At 45.0% G+C, this 15,758-nt stretch overlaps 1 protein-coding gene across 1 annotated transcript in view; it reads left to right on the top strand.

Moving 5' to 3' along the window:
- The window catches only part of LOC135914755 (cytochrome P450 3A41-like), a 52,327-nt gene extending 50,508 nt beyond the window's left edge, over window positions 1–1,819 (top strand). The window contains exon 10 of the mRNA XM_070528775.1: window positions 1,686–1,819. The gene's annotated coding sequence lies outside the window, so the exon portion shown is untranslated. The remainder of the gene's footprint in view (window positions 1–1,685) is intronic.
- The last annotated feature ends 13,939 nt before the right edge of the window (window positions 1,820–15,758 follow it).

The raw sequence follows: 15,758 nt of genomic DNA, 5'->3' as shown, positions 1-15,758 counted from the left end.
AGAACTCGCACTAGGCTAATGAACTAATTATTCGCGTAGTACAGCAAGCTTCTTAAGGGCAGCTTGTCAGACGATTAAAGTGACTAATTTCAATCACTTATCGATAGAGCGCGATAATGCAAACTTCGCTTGCGCGATGTTGCCTACAAATGCATTGAGAGCAACTGCCGTTCCCATGCGTCGGCTATAATAGGGGTACGCGTTTTCATGGGTCGAGGCTAAATAAAGCGGAATAGGGTGGCAGCGGGAGTGGAATGGAGGGAAGGGCGAAGTTTTGCGGGTGGGCTTGCTCAGCGTCCAAAATGGCGGTACGCACTAAATAAGAAGGGTACCCACCTTGCGTTACATACTTCACGACTTATCATAAGAAGCCAACAAACACTGACACCAAGGACAACATAGGGGAAATTACTTGTGCTTAATATATGGAATAAAGAAACGATAAATTAATGGAAATTAAAGTAGATGAAAAAACAAAATGTCGCAGGTGGGAACCGAACCCACAACCTTCGCATTTCACGTGCGATGCTCTCCCAATTGAGCTGTACTTCACGACTAGGCACACAGTAAGCGCATACGGTGTGCGCTCTTTCCCTACGCCGCCAACTTGCACATCTTGTGAACGTGCACATAATACTTCCCCTGCTTCTTTCTTTCTTCAATCCGCGTGGCATGAGAGGCCTGCGGCCGAGTTGTAAATCAGCTGTCGCTCCACCCCACAGAGGGCAGACCAAAGAGTGTTTATTGGGTCACTTTAGGCTCGAGTCGAGCCTTGTCTTTTTTTTCTGTCGATCGCGAGATACACGGCCATGACAGCGGGCTTCTGACCTCTTCGGAGGGAGAACGACGTATTTTTGTGTTTTCCTACCGTAATGACTGTGGATACCCCGACAGTTCCTTTAAGTTTGTCCAACTTCTGTATTGCCTTTCACCGCTTCTTCCATTTCATGTAATTCTGTTCGAAAACATCAAGGAACAATAAATGCGGAACAATGTATACAGAGGAACTACTATACCAGTTTGCAGGAAAGCCATCATGAATGACACTCCTCTGCCCTTTTATTTATCCATGTTTACTGTAGAGTTTGGCACCGTTCGCTGCTCTTCTATGAGAAACGATTGCTGCTCTCGGTGTACGAGATTTTAGGTGATAGTACAAGCTAAATAACAAGCCACATTGCAATATTAAATACCGACTCCTGTAAGTCCCTTTTGACATTATATGCATCAGTGAGGCGTTGCGCCACTTTACGTCATGTACATCCACTTTTAGTTCCTATTAGTGTGCAAAGAAACAGCAAATTTTCTTTTTAATTATGACTATGAAAGCTACTTCGTTAGGAATCCCAGCCATCATGATTATCTATTGGTTCGCTCACAGCAATCAAACAGGACAAGATCTGGTGCTGATTCAAGGTTAAAGTAAACAGAGTTGAGCAAAACTATAAACTGGAATTTTTTATGGTATACGTTTCTTTGCAAAGCCAGGACGGTCAAGCGGCGTCAACCGAGCTTTCTCTAAGCACATTGTACCATGCATTTTGACCTTGTTTGAGCCCGGACTGCCCACGTTTATGTCATCCCCGAAGGCGAATTTCAATGCAATCAGCCAACTTTACCTCCCCATCATTTGCTTTTTCTTATTATTTTCGTGTTCTTAGTAATGTCAGTTGCTCTTATTGCAGGTTTAGCCCTGAAAACAAGCATCTGATCAACTCAACTGCCTACCATCCGTTCGGCCTGGGGCCACGCATGTGCGTCGGCTCCCGTCTGGCTCTACTCGAGCTCGCCTCGGTTACTTCTCAAGTGCTCCGTCAATTCAAAATAACTTTGGCTCCAAGACAGAACGTAAGCCTTTTATTTATTTTGCGTACATTCTCTTCTGCTATTTTAATGCGCAGCATAGAGACATAGAATGAAAGGGAGTGATGTTAAGTGGTTAAGTTGCATCTGATTTTTTGCCTTTACTGGGGGAGGAGGTAGTAAAACAGAAGTAAAAGTATGAGAAGTGATGCGCACGACCAAACAACAGCGTTGTTCACCATGCCGTCCACAAATGTGGTCTCTTGCTGAGCGCATTCACTTTGAAAAAAAAAGTGATGCAGGGCTGGAGCGATTCCCTGCGGATTACGGTCGTGTCTAGCGTCCCAATACTTTAGCTTCTGTGAGGGCACTTTCACCGATTCGCTATAGCATGGGACAGCGAATGTTTTTTGTCACCGAAAGAAGGGCAGCAGCAGAGGTACGGGCCCAGTACAAGCCTCAGTTTACCCGCTGAGAGCAAGCAACAAGATACGAAAAATACGTTTCACACCATCACATTTCATTTCATGCATCGAGATGGCCCAGTAAGACAACATAGACAAGCTCTTCAACCGACGTACTGCAGAGCATATTTAGAACCGTCAATCATAGGAAAATCACCTTTAAGGTCCAGACTGACGGCGACGTTACAACTGTGCCCGTTGGCTGCACCAACAGTGGTGTGATGGAGCCACTCCAACCACCGGCGAATACTTCCTTGATCCATGTCTTTCTAAGCTTCCAACAGAAGTTTACTGCACATACTCGTCAAACGAAGGAGAAAGTGTACTAGAACGTAAACATTTTTTTTTATAAGACTTGTGATATCTGCTGGTCATTCTTCGAAAACTATTCTAAAAGCATTCCATTAAGATTTGCTACTGACACTATTCGATTCGGTTTCAAAGTTACTTTACGCACACCACTACCAAAGCCACCGATTGGCTGGCTTGTCTAAAAATAGTGTCGCTAAGAGAGTACTAGGCTTATAACAACGCTGACGCAACCTACGACCGGAGGTAGAGTGTGATGGGATTTCGCGCTAATTAGGCCGACAAAACTACTCATCAGCGATTCAAATACGGGAAATTCAGCAATCCCCAGCCACCCACGTCAAGCTTCCGGCGACGTCATTCCAGTTAAACGGAGCGTAAGCCCAGCGCGCCTGTTGACAAACAGAAAGAGAGAGAAGCGAAATGTAGTGAGGTAGTTTAGCAGTCGCTACTTTATCCGTGGGAAGCGCATAGTTGAGTGAACGAGAGAGAGAGAAGACAGGAGTTCAGAATATGCACACGCACTTGAGGGGGTTCGTCATTCTGTTGCTAGGTCATACGCAACGCGCAAAAGTGTCGCAATGCTATTCACTTGTCCGTTACTTGATTTCTGCAAACTTCGTGTCACCGTGCTGGACACAGCATAACAGAACGATGAAGCTACATTAACTAAGCGCTTTTCAAGCTCCGCTTGCTTTCACAGGATGAAGGCACGCCGTTTCTACAGCGTACCCCTTGAGTTTGCGTATGTACTACCGGTCAAATTGACGTAAAACCTAAGTAAGCAATTGGGGAAGAAGAAAGGTAATCTAAGAGTTCATTTTAGACTATCGATGTTTAGATATAGTGTTTTTGCGTCGAAGAATGTGTCTAGAACAAGGAAAAACCGCCAAAACGGCACGCGGTCAACACACGATAAATACTAGGGGTGTGCGAATATTGAAATTTTCGAATACGAATCGAATACGAATAAGGCGAAAAACTGTCTTCAAATATCGAATCGAATATCGAATCGAATATCGAATATATGTGTAGTATTAAAAAATTGCAAAACGAGGTAACAATAGCTTTATTGCCCTTTTAAAAATAATATTGCATTTTACGAAGTTGCTTCAGGTTAAAGAGGCACTCATTATAGGTAATGCACTCAGGTAATGTCAGGTAATGCTCTGTCAGGTAAACGCTTGTTACGGATTATCGCGAAGCAAAATTGACTGCTCAACATGTTCACAAAGTAAGGACTCTCTATGCACTGTGACAACATTTGTCCAGATAACATTTTCTAGGTGCATATTTTATTGCGCATACTTAGAAAGCCCGAAAGTACATCATATATTATTATGAAAGAGCCCTGGAATAAAGCTTGGTAAAAAAAAATCGAAACTGATCATGTCTCACGGGCCTGATGCAGATAGACTGGAACAGAGCGTACACATTCATAGTAAGGTTCGTTGCAGCACTTAAGATCACAGTGCTGTAACGCTGTGTCGTCGTTTGGTACCTTCTTTTGTCCTTGTTTTGTGTTGCGCTGTAACGAACCTTACTATGAATCCCAACCAACTGGCCCAATTTGCCATCTTGATGCAGAGCATACAGATAATGAGCGGATCATGTGAAGCTCTCAGTGAATAAACATGTTCTTAGGAGAATGTGGAGCAAGTATATAATTCTTTAATTGCTAAATTATTCACAGTCTGTCCGAATATTGGCCGTTTCAACCATTATTCGGCCGTCCTCGAATATTCGGGAATTTACGAATGTGCATTTCTCGAATCGAATACGCTTCGAATAAGGAAAATATTCAATTCGTATTCGAAATTTCGAATATTCGCACATCCCTAATAAATACGTATAGCTCTCGTTTGCGAAAGGCTGCTTGCCGTCTCGCAATAGCTTTCCTGAGCGACGAGGGAATGCATAGGTGAGTTAATGAATTTCTGAAACTCACTGCCTGTATCTTATGCCAAGCAGCAATCAAGTGAGAGCTCTTTCAATATAGACTGTAAAAAAACTGCTGTAATTAGTTGTCAGCTACTACATGATGTCTGTGTTTCTGAGAAAAAATCACACGTCCTCTAAATGTGCGCTTATCAGGGCAGTGTATTCATCGGACACTCGTTTGCTAAACAGGTGAACAGTATGCATGGCGAAGAGTTGGAAGACTTAGAACCACCTATCGGAATCGATAATTACAGACTTGCATACACTCCCGAACTCCGATGTCGAAGGGGCACGGCAGGTAATACCGTCGCCTCTCGGAGTGATACAACGCTTGTCATATGCGTAAATACGAGTGCTTTATTGTGTTCCAAAATTTTTGGGCGTCAAACAAGCGCGGTTTAAAGCACGAAATGCTTTTAGCTTCCGTTGTGGGCAACTTTCAAGAGACCTTGAGGCAAAATCCTGAACCGTTATCCGCGCACTCAAAACGAGAATGCAACGAGAACATGGGGGCACCGTTCCGAGATTAAAACCAGACCATCCCGGCAACCAGTCAAAATTAGACAAAATGTGGCCTTTGGCCACCAACCCATTCTACAGGACCGCATTACGTACTCTACTTAATGCCCAAACAAGTAACAAAAAATATTGCTTCCGACTTTTCCCAAATGTTTGTTCAGAATATCACTCAAGCTGTAACATCTAATACGTTGAAGTTTTATTTGTTATTTCCAATACCGACGTTCAAAAGGCAGATATAGGGCAGTAAACACTCGATTGTCATCTATTGGCGCTGCGACTGGGTTGCCTGTGCTCTTTTCAGCGCCAGTGGTCCGTGAGCCCCGCGGCACGCAGGACTCGCCGCGATTGGCTGTTTGGCCGAGACGAGACTTGCAGTCAGGTTCTGTCTGTGACAGGAAATTGCGTCTCTTGTTTCTTTTCGACTTCAAGCGTTTTGGGAGTGATTTAACTGGGTGATTGTTCCGCTCAACACTTCAGCAAATAATATGCCTGTGTGGACGAGGGTGCAGTAGTGAACTTAAATAAAACTGACTCAATGACTCTTCCGTGGCGCAGAACACATGCACAATTGAAAGAAATTTGAGAATATGTTTGGAACGCCGAGGCGCCTGCAGATATTCTAGGGGATGTTGAACGGCAGGCCAGCTAAAGGAATCTAGGAAACACTCATTTCCCTTCCTCCTCACAGATGACGCTGGGACCTACGCCTAAAGTTCTTCATTGACTTTGTGTTTCGGTTTCATAAAATAATCTAGCTTAAGCGTTCACGTGTTGTAATTCCCACGGAGCAGCTATTATGCTGAGGATATGGCCTGCCATTTAACAGCCTAATATGCACTGCATTAAACGTTAAGAGAGACATAAAGAGAGACATTTCGAAGACAATTAGTCATCCCTCATTGTTTTGTATTTGTAGCATTGAAAGACAGTATTTCTTATTGCGAGGCCGTTTCTGCAGTATTAACTCTGCAAAATTATCAGAGAAGCAAGAAGGGTTCCTAACACAAAGCACACTGACGCTACGATGCGACGAGGACACACCGCTGGACTGGCAATTCTGCTAGTCCAACAGAGCTTGACTATTTCAAGCGAGTTGCTAGTCCAGCGGTCTGTCATCGCACCTTATCTCCTTCTCAGTGCTTCTTCCTGGAAAATCCACCCTCTATGCGCAACCAACGGGCTCAGAAAACACTATTTTCAATCACGGAAGGAGCAGATCTAAGGCAATGCCGGTACATTGACCGTGCATGCAAAGTCATGAACCTTTCGTGAAGCTTTATTTTAAATGAACATTAATATGCAACAATATGCTGATGTGGAAATACAATACTAATTCCATTTCTTCTTAAGGATAGCCATGCTAATAATGAATTTTCTCATATTTTCCAGCGTGACCTTGAGCTGACAACGTACTCATTTTTAGGCGTGCCTAAAGAGAACGTGAAGATCTACGTGCAAAGGCTTTGCCAGGACAAATGAATTGCAATGGCTCTTCTAGTGTGGCAGCGAAAAGAGAAACTCTCCAGTCCCGAAGAACAGCAACCAGTGTCCTTCATTCCCAGGCCTTCCACGAGAAAATGTATTTGTGTTTTACATCGCGTACTTCAGGCTTGAAAACGTTGAATATGAAGGTGTCTTAATAGTGCACGTCTATATAAAGGTAAATAAATACAAATAATAAAATCGGTTGTGTCCTTAGCGCTTACAATACGCATCTGCGACAAAAACGAAATTCCGGCAGCGACCATCTCGGATATATACCAACGTTAAAGTGATTAGCATAAAAGCAATGCTGCGCCATCTGGTACCACTGCCACGAAGTCGACGCGGAAAAAGTGTCTGTATATATTACGTGGCGCGCCCTCAATTTCGCCCAGTAAATGAGATACATTAACACATTTTTTTTGTCATTGAACAGCGACATATAGCCAGTGACCGAAGATGGTGGGATAGGGTTATATACAGACACACATATCGCAAGCTGGTTAACCTTCACAAGGAATGGTAATCGCATTGAAAATGTTCATCGAGTGCAGTGAAATAAATGAACGTGGCACGATTTCCAGAAGCGGCGATGGAGCAGAATAGAGAAACGTAGCGGCCAGACCAATCAGGCGAAAAATAAAGAGGAAACAAACGGAGAAATTCTTTGAATGTCACCATTGTTTGTTGTACGAACACCTTCCCAACGAACGTGGCAAGGCGTTTTCAGCTGATGCTATTTAAATAAAATTCTAGCGCTTCATGTAGCAAAACCATGACCCGATTACAAACTGCGCTCTTGTGGGGGGCTCCGCATTAATGTCTCACCATCTGAGCTTCTTTAACGTGCGCCTAAATCTAGCACGACCGGCCGTGGTCACTTAGTGGCTTTGGTGTTGGGCCGCTATACGCAGGAGGTTGCGCGATCGAATCCCGGCCACGGCGGCCGCGTTTCGATGGGGGCGAACTGCGAAAACACCCGTGTGCTTAGATTTAGGTGCACGTTAAAGAACCCCAGGTGGTCCAAATTTCTGGAGTCCCCCACTACTGCGTGCCTCATAATCAGATGGTGGTTTTGGCACGTAAAACGCAGTAATGTTTTTTTTTTATCGAGCACGAGCGCTTTTGCATCTGCCGCGATGGAAAGGCGTCCGCCATGGTTTAGACCGCTACCTCAGCAGCTCAAAGTCACATACACTAAGCAACCGCAGTGGGTACCTATCTGTTCGAGATTTAAAGCCAAGAGTGCAATTTTCTCCTCCATCCTTGCGCGTAGTCACGCCGGAACATCCAGCGCATTTTCTAGAGCTTTTTTTCTTTGTTTGTTGGTTTGTTTGTAAAGGCATACTGCGCATGCCCGCCGCCCCTCCCCCAGCTCCGCGCCACTTGTGGACAACAAACTTCTACTTCCCCTTCCGCGCAGTGTCGGCTGGTTTTACGTCGCTTGAGTCACGCATTCAAATGCGACAAAGACGAAGTATGTATGTATGTATGTATGTATGTATGTATGTATGTATGTATGTATGTATGTATGTATGTATGTATGTATGTATGTATGTATGTATGTATGTATGTATGTATGTATGTATGTATGTATGTATGTATGTATGTATGTATGTATATTTTAGCAATGGAAACAAATAAAGAAAGAACGAAAGGAAGAAATGAAAGAAAAACAGGGAGGCTGAGGCTATACAGCTTAGGCGAACACACTATCGTGACACTGTTCCGAGTTGGGTAAAATTGGTCGACTATTTCTGAAGTGGAAATAATTTTTTTAATAATTCGCGGTTTTCATTGAATTAAAAGAAATAACAATCCTTTTGAATAAAAAACTCATAGAGTGGGCTCAAGAACGTCCGGTCAAGTTGTTTCCATGACTTGATCTATTACATATCGTATTTACACGAACCTAACGCCAATGTTCCTTTTGACAATTCCGGTTTGATAACGCATTTTGAGTTGCATTCATGTTCGCGGCACGAATATGAAGCAGTTGAAAATGCGAAGCATTTCTTTGCCTTGTCAGAGTCAAGGTTAAACGCTAGGCTGCTCAAGGTCGCAGAGTTTGTCGCCGATGCACGCACGCCCCCATGCGCTCGCTCGCTCACCGCTACTAGGTACTGGAACGACGCCTCCTTGCTCCACTCGCCAACGTAGGTACGCGCCCCACGAATAGCCGTGGCTCGGTGGCGCTAGGTTCGTTAGTTCGTTTGGCCTGTGCGTGACACGTGCCGTATTTCCCGCCATGGTACCGCGTATCTCTCGAAGCGACGGATTGTCGTACATCGAGAAGGCCTTGTACCTGCCCTCCTCCCTCCCACGACATCACCGAGGCCCTGGTGTCGCCCCGGATCCTGCTCATGTTAGTAAAACGCGTCATGCACAGCGACCAGTTTGCAATCGTAGGTGTAATGGTCTACGTTCCGATCGACGTGGAGGAGATGGCGTGCTCGCTGCCTCGAAACGTTGCACCACCTCCTCTAGTGCCAATAACTACAATAACAATGGCAGTAGATGGTAGTGTCTTCGTCATACAGTCTTCGTCGTGAAATCTGTCATCATTTTTTATTGCCGTTGTGGTCGTTCCATTGTCATTCTTCCAGCTTCGATTGTCATATGATTCTCGTCAAGCTGTCGTCGTCGCGTCATTGTCGCCATACACTCGCTATCATACCACTGTGCTCATGCCGCCATGATTATGGCCGGCCCTGCGAGCAACTGTCTCAGTAAAGTCGTCAGATTCTGGAGACAGTCTGTGTGTCGCATATTGCATGGGGCCGCCAGGGGTGCGATCGGAGATGGTTGTTCGGCGCGTTCGTTCGGTTACCGGCACGCGCAATCGGCCTACTCCGCACCGATGTCGCCAGCCGCGGGGCGCGGCCACGTTTTTGGTGACGTCAAAATGACGACACGCTCCTGTCAATCATCCTCCCACCGAGCATTTCGTCTGCTAGGCGCCGAACCCGATGGGAGCTGAAAAGATTGGAGCGATCATACGGCTTTGCATGGCGCCTCTGGTGGACTGGATTGGATCCAACAGGCGGCTGCGGCAATGACGCTTCCGTTGGGAACTTTGGTTGTTGCGCTGACGTTTCTAGAGGAAGGAGGAGAGCGGGTGGCGGTGCGAAACGCGTTTGAAGAAATGGCAGAAAGTGAATTCCGGCGTCTTTTTTGTTTCTCGAAATAAATAATTCGTTGGTTGTACAGATAAATCGACCCCATCATCGGTGCCAGCGAGCCACTGGATTGTTGTCGCTGCCTCTTAAAAATTGCGCCACTCCTCCCGTCGTTTTTCTTTCTTTTTTCTTCTTCCTGTGCGCGACACCACCTAGGGACAACGCAAATAAACTAACAGTTATAAATTGCAGTAGTCCCACGTACTAATATTTGAAAACGTGTTTGGGCTTGATAAAAAGAATAAATTTTTTTAGATAAAGATTTCATTGATTTGGAAGACGAGAAACATTTCATATTGTAGTATACTGTCTGGAAGCAGACGAGAAACGACGGAAGTAAACTTCCGGGGAGGCCACCGCTTCCTAATTGGCTGCTCTCTCCGCCTCGCTGTCACAAATTTTGCATGCTGCAACTTTGTGACGTTGCAGCAACTGAAGAGAACGCGTATCGAACTAAATATCTACGATCGTGCCCCAGGAGAACAGAATGACGCTGTGTCAGAGACATGAATTTTAAAAATAAATTCTGGGGTATTCAGGGCCAAAACCGCGATTTTAACCACGACTACTATACCTGTGAAAAGTTTTGAGACGTAACCGAGGGCTAATGGTGCTAAATTTCACCGACGATTACGATACTGAGAATTTCGAGCATAGCTATTTAGGTGTTTTGAATGGGCGATGTATTATGGCAAGGAATTTGGCTTTGAAGGACAAGGTGCTCTCGGCGGCGGCGACGCTGAGCCTCTGCTCGGACAGCTGGCTTAGCAGCAGTGTGAAGTCGCGCATGCGTAGTGGTTCCGGTGCCCACACCAGTGCTTTGTTTCCGCGCTCGGCGTCATGCCTGCTCGTGCCGGCACTCCGCTTTCTGACTCCTCGTTGTGCAGCACCCTCCTCTCCGCTTTGTTTCTGGCGTCTTTCGTGTCCCCGCTGCGCTTCGCGTTCGCTTTCATCTTTCGCTGTGCTCGTTCGCTCGGTTACACCGACGCTAGGCCGACGCCGACGCTCGCCACAGGGACGGACATGTAAAGCCCGCAATACACGTACTATCATGAGCAATATGAGCGGGAACACAGGAGCACGTGTCAGATAGCCTCGAACCCTCCTATGGCCGATACGTGGCGGCCGCCATCGGAAACAAAGGGGAAAGGAAGACGCTGTTGTAATAACTGTTGGCACTCCCCATCTTTATACAAAGTGCAGGCACTTCGCATCGCCAGCGCACATTGAAATAGCTGTATGATATTGCGGTTACTGATAACTGTGTGCAGCGTAGCATGGCCAATAGCACCACTATTTTGAAGCGTGAACATTTGATAGCGACTTCCCTGGGAAATCTGTCCGTCCGTAAGGAACGCCTGACACGATGTGCTCCATAATATACATATCAGGTTTTACGGGGGTATAACGGACCATATACGGGACATATGGAGGTGAAAATACGTTATTAGATTTTACTACGTTCCACCTGTGTTCTCATTAGGCAGGCAGCGAAATGCCTAGGTGTGAATGGGTAACTCTTTTCGATTGTCAGCTGTAGGACGCCCCAGTGGAATATAAGGTACCAGCAGTCGACGAATAGGTGCTCCAGCGGTGCAGGATTTCTGCAGAGGATGTAATTTCTTGTCCATGGCACAAGTATTCCTGGTTCTTGAAGCCATTTTTAATGGGAAGAACGTAATTGTACAGTTTTGTGAAACATGCACTGAGCATTGGTTTGAGACCAGTTTTTTTTTTTTTTTACAAAATTCAGAACGTCTTGCACTGGGTCTTCACACTATAATGTACGATAGATTGCATACGAATTAGGTGCCGAAGCCAACAACCTCTTTGAGAAAATTAAAGTGTACTCAAGTTCAGTACTATGTAAATATCGACAGACGGCATTTCGTACGCTCATGTCCGACGGCCTGAATTTAGATCACTCCGTTGCCGCCATATGATCGTCGTCACGGTCGTCGTGGTCTCACTCCTGTCGTAATAGGCCCGCTAGCACCAGACTCGTAACTGGTGGTCCTACACAAAGAAGTTCGTCCTCCCGGTAATGCTTTCTTTTTTTTGTATACAACATAACAAGAAGGCCGTGCAACGTACAGGCTTTGCGCTTTCTTCTGCTGGCAACGTCTGTACATGATACATTCCACAGCAACATACGCACGTATTCTCATAGAATGTGTCAATAAAATTTCTAATTGCCATTGCGCATCTGAAATGGTATTGATGGGGTGGCTGGGAATAACATCGTAGCGTTCGACAGTTCAAAGTTCACTGTGTTCCGGGGCAAAGCTAAAAGCTCATTGCCGTTCACCGTCATGCATTTGTAGTATTAAAGCGAATAGCTGTCTTTGGCTTTTTGGCTGTTTTCGTAATAGGTTGCCGATGGTCGGAATCAGTAAGGAAAGTGTTCTTTTGTTCCCTTTCTCACTCGCTCTTTACCTAATTTAAGTGATTTTTGCTATTGGTAAGCTGCCTTCGCCAATATGCCAAATGTCACCATTAACTGGCATCTGCTTTGACAGACACTTGTCGCATCAGATGATTCTTGTAAATACGGACCCTCATGGAGTTCAAGCGCTCTGATCGCAAGGTTATCTTGGTGCGAGACAACTCTACCTTCCACTATTTCATTTTAACTGTGCTATGAAGCGGTAGAATGCTGTTCTCATTCGCGGTGTACCACGATTACTTTTCGCCGGTTCTTAAAAAAATCTGTAGAAACCGAGCGCTATGGCGCTCTGACGTGACTGGCTGATCCACTTTTCAAGTTCGACTTTGACCCAATTTGATACAACTTGAAGCAGCAGGAGACACAAGATGAGGCTCCGTCGCGAAGTGAAGCGCCTCCAAGAGATACGCGATAGTGAGCAAGTGCTGGGACGTCTATGCTCGAGCACACATATAGCCGTCAAAAGTGTGGCCCACGTAGGTTGCGCTTTGGTTTCCCATGGCTTCCACATGCACGGGGACTCGCACGAGCGCCTCTCGTTCAAGTGTGCCTCGTTACCTCTAAATCTCGACGCCGCGACGCAGGTATGCAATCGGTGCGACGGTTCCTGCGTGTGTGTGCGCGGGCCGTTGTGAGCGTCTAATAGGCAACGTGATTTTCCCTTTCTTTGGAAACAAAGCAAGCTGTCCTCAAATGATCTCGGGAGCATTTAGCCTAGGAAACGTAGCTTTGTTTGTTTTCTCGGCGAAATGCTCCCACGATCGCTTTACTCCAATCAGGCGTGGGTCTCTAGCGAATGCGATTTTTCATTTCAGTTTTGCGACAACGAAAACAAGGTACGGGTGGTGGAATAGAATAAAAAACATCTCAGTGCCCTTACACTGTGTGAAGGAAAATAAGAAGCGAAGCTGCGTATGGGGACCCCTTAATGGCGAACTGCATTTCCACCGCAGGTTTGCACGGCATTGCACTGTTTTCGGGGTTCGCCCACGTATGCGGAGTGCTTAACGCCAGCTTCACCTCCCCCGCGGGTCCGCTCGGCGTTGAACTAACTCCTGGCTTGGCCCACGTATGAGGAGTATTTGCTTAACACAACGACACGAAAATTTCCTTGGATGGTAAAGGTATCACTGTAATAGTGCTACTTGACAACCAAATAGACAGAGACTAACCGAACCGACAAGACCTGTATATTTGGCTGTTCCGTTTTTAATCTCCCGCCGGCTAGCTCACCCTTCGGTATGTTCTTACCATTAAAATGCAGCGCTAGGGCGCAATGAAAAATAATCTCATGGGTGGCGGCAATAGAAACTTAACCTGCTATGAGTAACTACCTAAAAAACCGCGAATTGAAACAATTTATGATAGCACAAAGGGAAGCTCGTTCCTTTTTAATGTGAGAGCGGGTTGCCTTCATCATCATCATCATCATCATCAGCCTGGTTACGCCCACGGCAGGGCAAAGGCCTCTCCCATACTTCTCCAACAACCCCGGTCATGTACTAAGTGTGGCCATGTTGTCCCTGCAAACTTCTTAATCTCATCCGCCCACCTAACTTTCTGCCGCCCCCTGCTACGCTTCCCTTCCCTTGGGATCCAGTCCGTAACCCTTAATGACCATCGGTTATCTTCCCTCCTCATTACATGTCCTGCCCATGCCCATTTCTTTTTCTTGATTTCAACTAAGATGTCAGTAACTCGCGTTTGTTCCCTCACCCAATCTGCTCTTTTCTTATACCTTAACGTTACACCTATCATTCTTTTTTCCATAGCTCGTTGCGTCGTCCTCAATTTGAGTAGAACCCTTTTTGTAAGCCTCCAGGTTTCTGCCCCGTAGGTGAGTACTGGTAAGACACAGCTATTATATACTTTTCTCTTGAGGGATAATGGCAACCTGCTGTTCATGATCTGAGAATGCCTGGCAAACGCACCCCAGCCCATTCTTATTCTTCTGATTATTTCCGTATCATGATTCGGATCCGCCGTAACTACCTGACCTAAGTACCTGTATTCCCTCACGGCTTCCAGTGCCTCACTGCCTATTGTAAATTGCTGTTCTCTTCCGAGACTGTTAAACATTACTTTAGTTTTCTGCAGATTAATTTTTAGGCCCACTCTTCTGCTTTGCCTCTCCAGGTCAGTGAGCATGCATTGCAATTGTTCTCCTGAGTTACTAAGCAAGGCAATATCATCAGCTAATCGCAAGTTACTAAAGTATTCTCCATTAACTTTTATCCCATTAACTTTTATTTTAAGTTTATCCTTAAAACTCATGCTTATAAAGCGAGGTACACCAAGGAAGAGCAACCATTTGCTTGCTGCGGTAAAGCTAGGTAAACAATCGAAGATGTTTCATTATAATGTAAAGGTATCTGCCCAGCTGTCGGTCTAGGCTACTCAGGCCTCCTTGAATCCCTTGGGATCAGCGATCGCAGGGGGAAAGAAGACATGTCCGCAATAGAGATTAGTAAGCACCGATTGGAAGTTTGGTGCCAGAAACGTAGGGAGACCACAAACAATGGAGGCATACAAGAAAAGTTCCCAATTGTTCTTCAGAAAGTTTGACGCTGGGAATTCTTTTTTTTTCTAAATATAGGTAGGACATTAGGCAAAATATTAACAAGAGCTGGGTGCCGCAATCCACCGCCCCGTTTCAAAGTGGACGCTCATAGCATCATGCATCCATCTCATAGGGTAACACGCTCTAAAGAAGTACGTTAACTGTCTTAGTAAGAAATTAATCCTTTACAAAATTGCTCATCATATAAAAATGAATTTTCAATTACTCATAATACGTTGTCCTTCACGATATTATGCGTTTTCTTGATTCTTCAGTCATTCTAAATCAGTCTCTCGGAGTTAGCCTGATATATTATAATTTAAGGGTTTCCCACTTTACCTTGTCTAACTTTTTTTTTCAAGTCTTCGCTCCCCCCTTTACTGTGACCGTCTTCGTATTGGCGAATTCCCCTTACTGAAGATGGGCCATGGTTTGTGAAGCACGAAAGCAAGCTATGTCACTCGTCTGACTATGTACTCACTGCTTCTTCTCAGTATCGACACCCCTTCTTATGTGTTATACATAGGGAAATATCCATGGCGAAGTTATATTGTCACAAGCTTTTATCTACGGAGGGCTCGTCTGGTACACTTTGCTTTTTTCTTAAATGGACGAGACAATTTATCACTTCGTGTCGCCTCACCACCTCAAAGCTTTGTAGAAATGGTTTTGCATTAAGCTAATTTATTGAACGATTCTGACTGAAGAAAATCCGCCTGCATCCAAATACGTCCTTTTACCCCTTTACACCAATGTGAGAATGAATGGTTGCACTAAAGAGTGGTATATTTCGTATTTTTTGGTTACCCGATAATAATGTTTATGGACAACAAAACCAATGATATAAAAGAAAGGCATAAAGACATTTTGAAACATGCAAATGTTAGCCTAGCCAAATTTCTAGCACGCTGCTACCTAAGATCATTAGGATGAGGGCTCAAGTGTTAAACCTATAAAAGAAAAACACATAAAGTAAACAAAAATGAGTAGTAAAAATGAAAAACAGTGCTGGAAAAACCCTCATTCATGAAAAAAATTTAAATGTAGACGAA

Source organism: Dermacentor albipictus, unplaced genomic scaffold (assembly GCF_038994185.2).
Source record: "Dermacentor albipictus isolate Rhodes 1998 colony unplaced genomic scaffold, USDA_Dalb.pri_finalv2 scaffold_14, whole genome shotgun sequence".
NCBI classification, from domain to species: domain Eukaryota; kingdom Metazoa; phylum Arthropoda; class Arachnida; order Ixodida; family Ixodidae; genus Dermacentor; species Dermacentor albipictus.
Note: the sequence above shows the minus strand (reverse complement) of the source record. Positions and strands in the feature narration are given on the sequence as shown.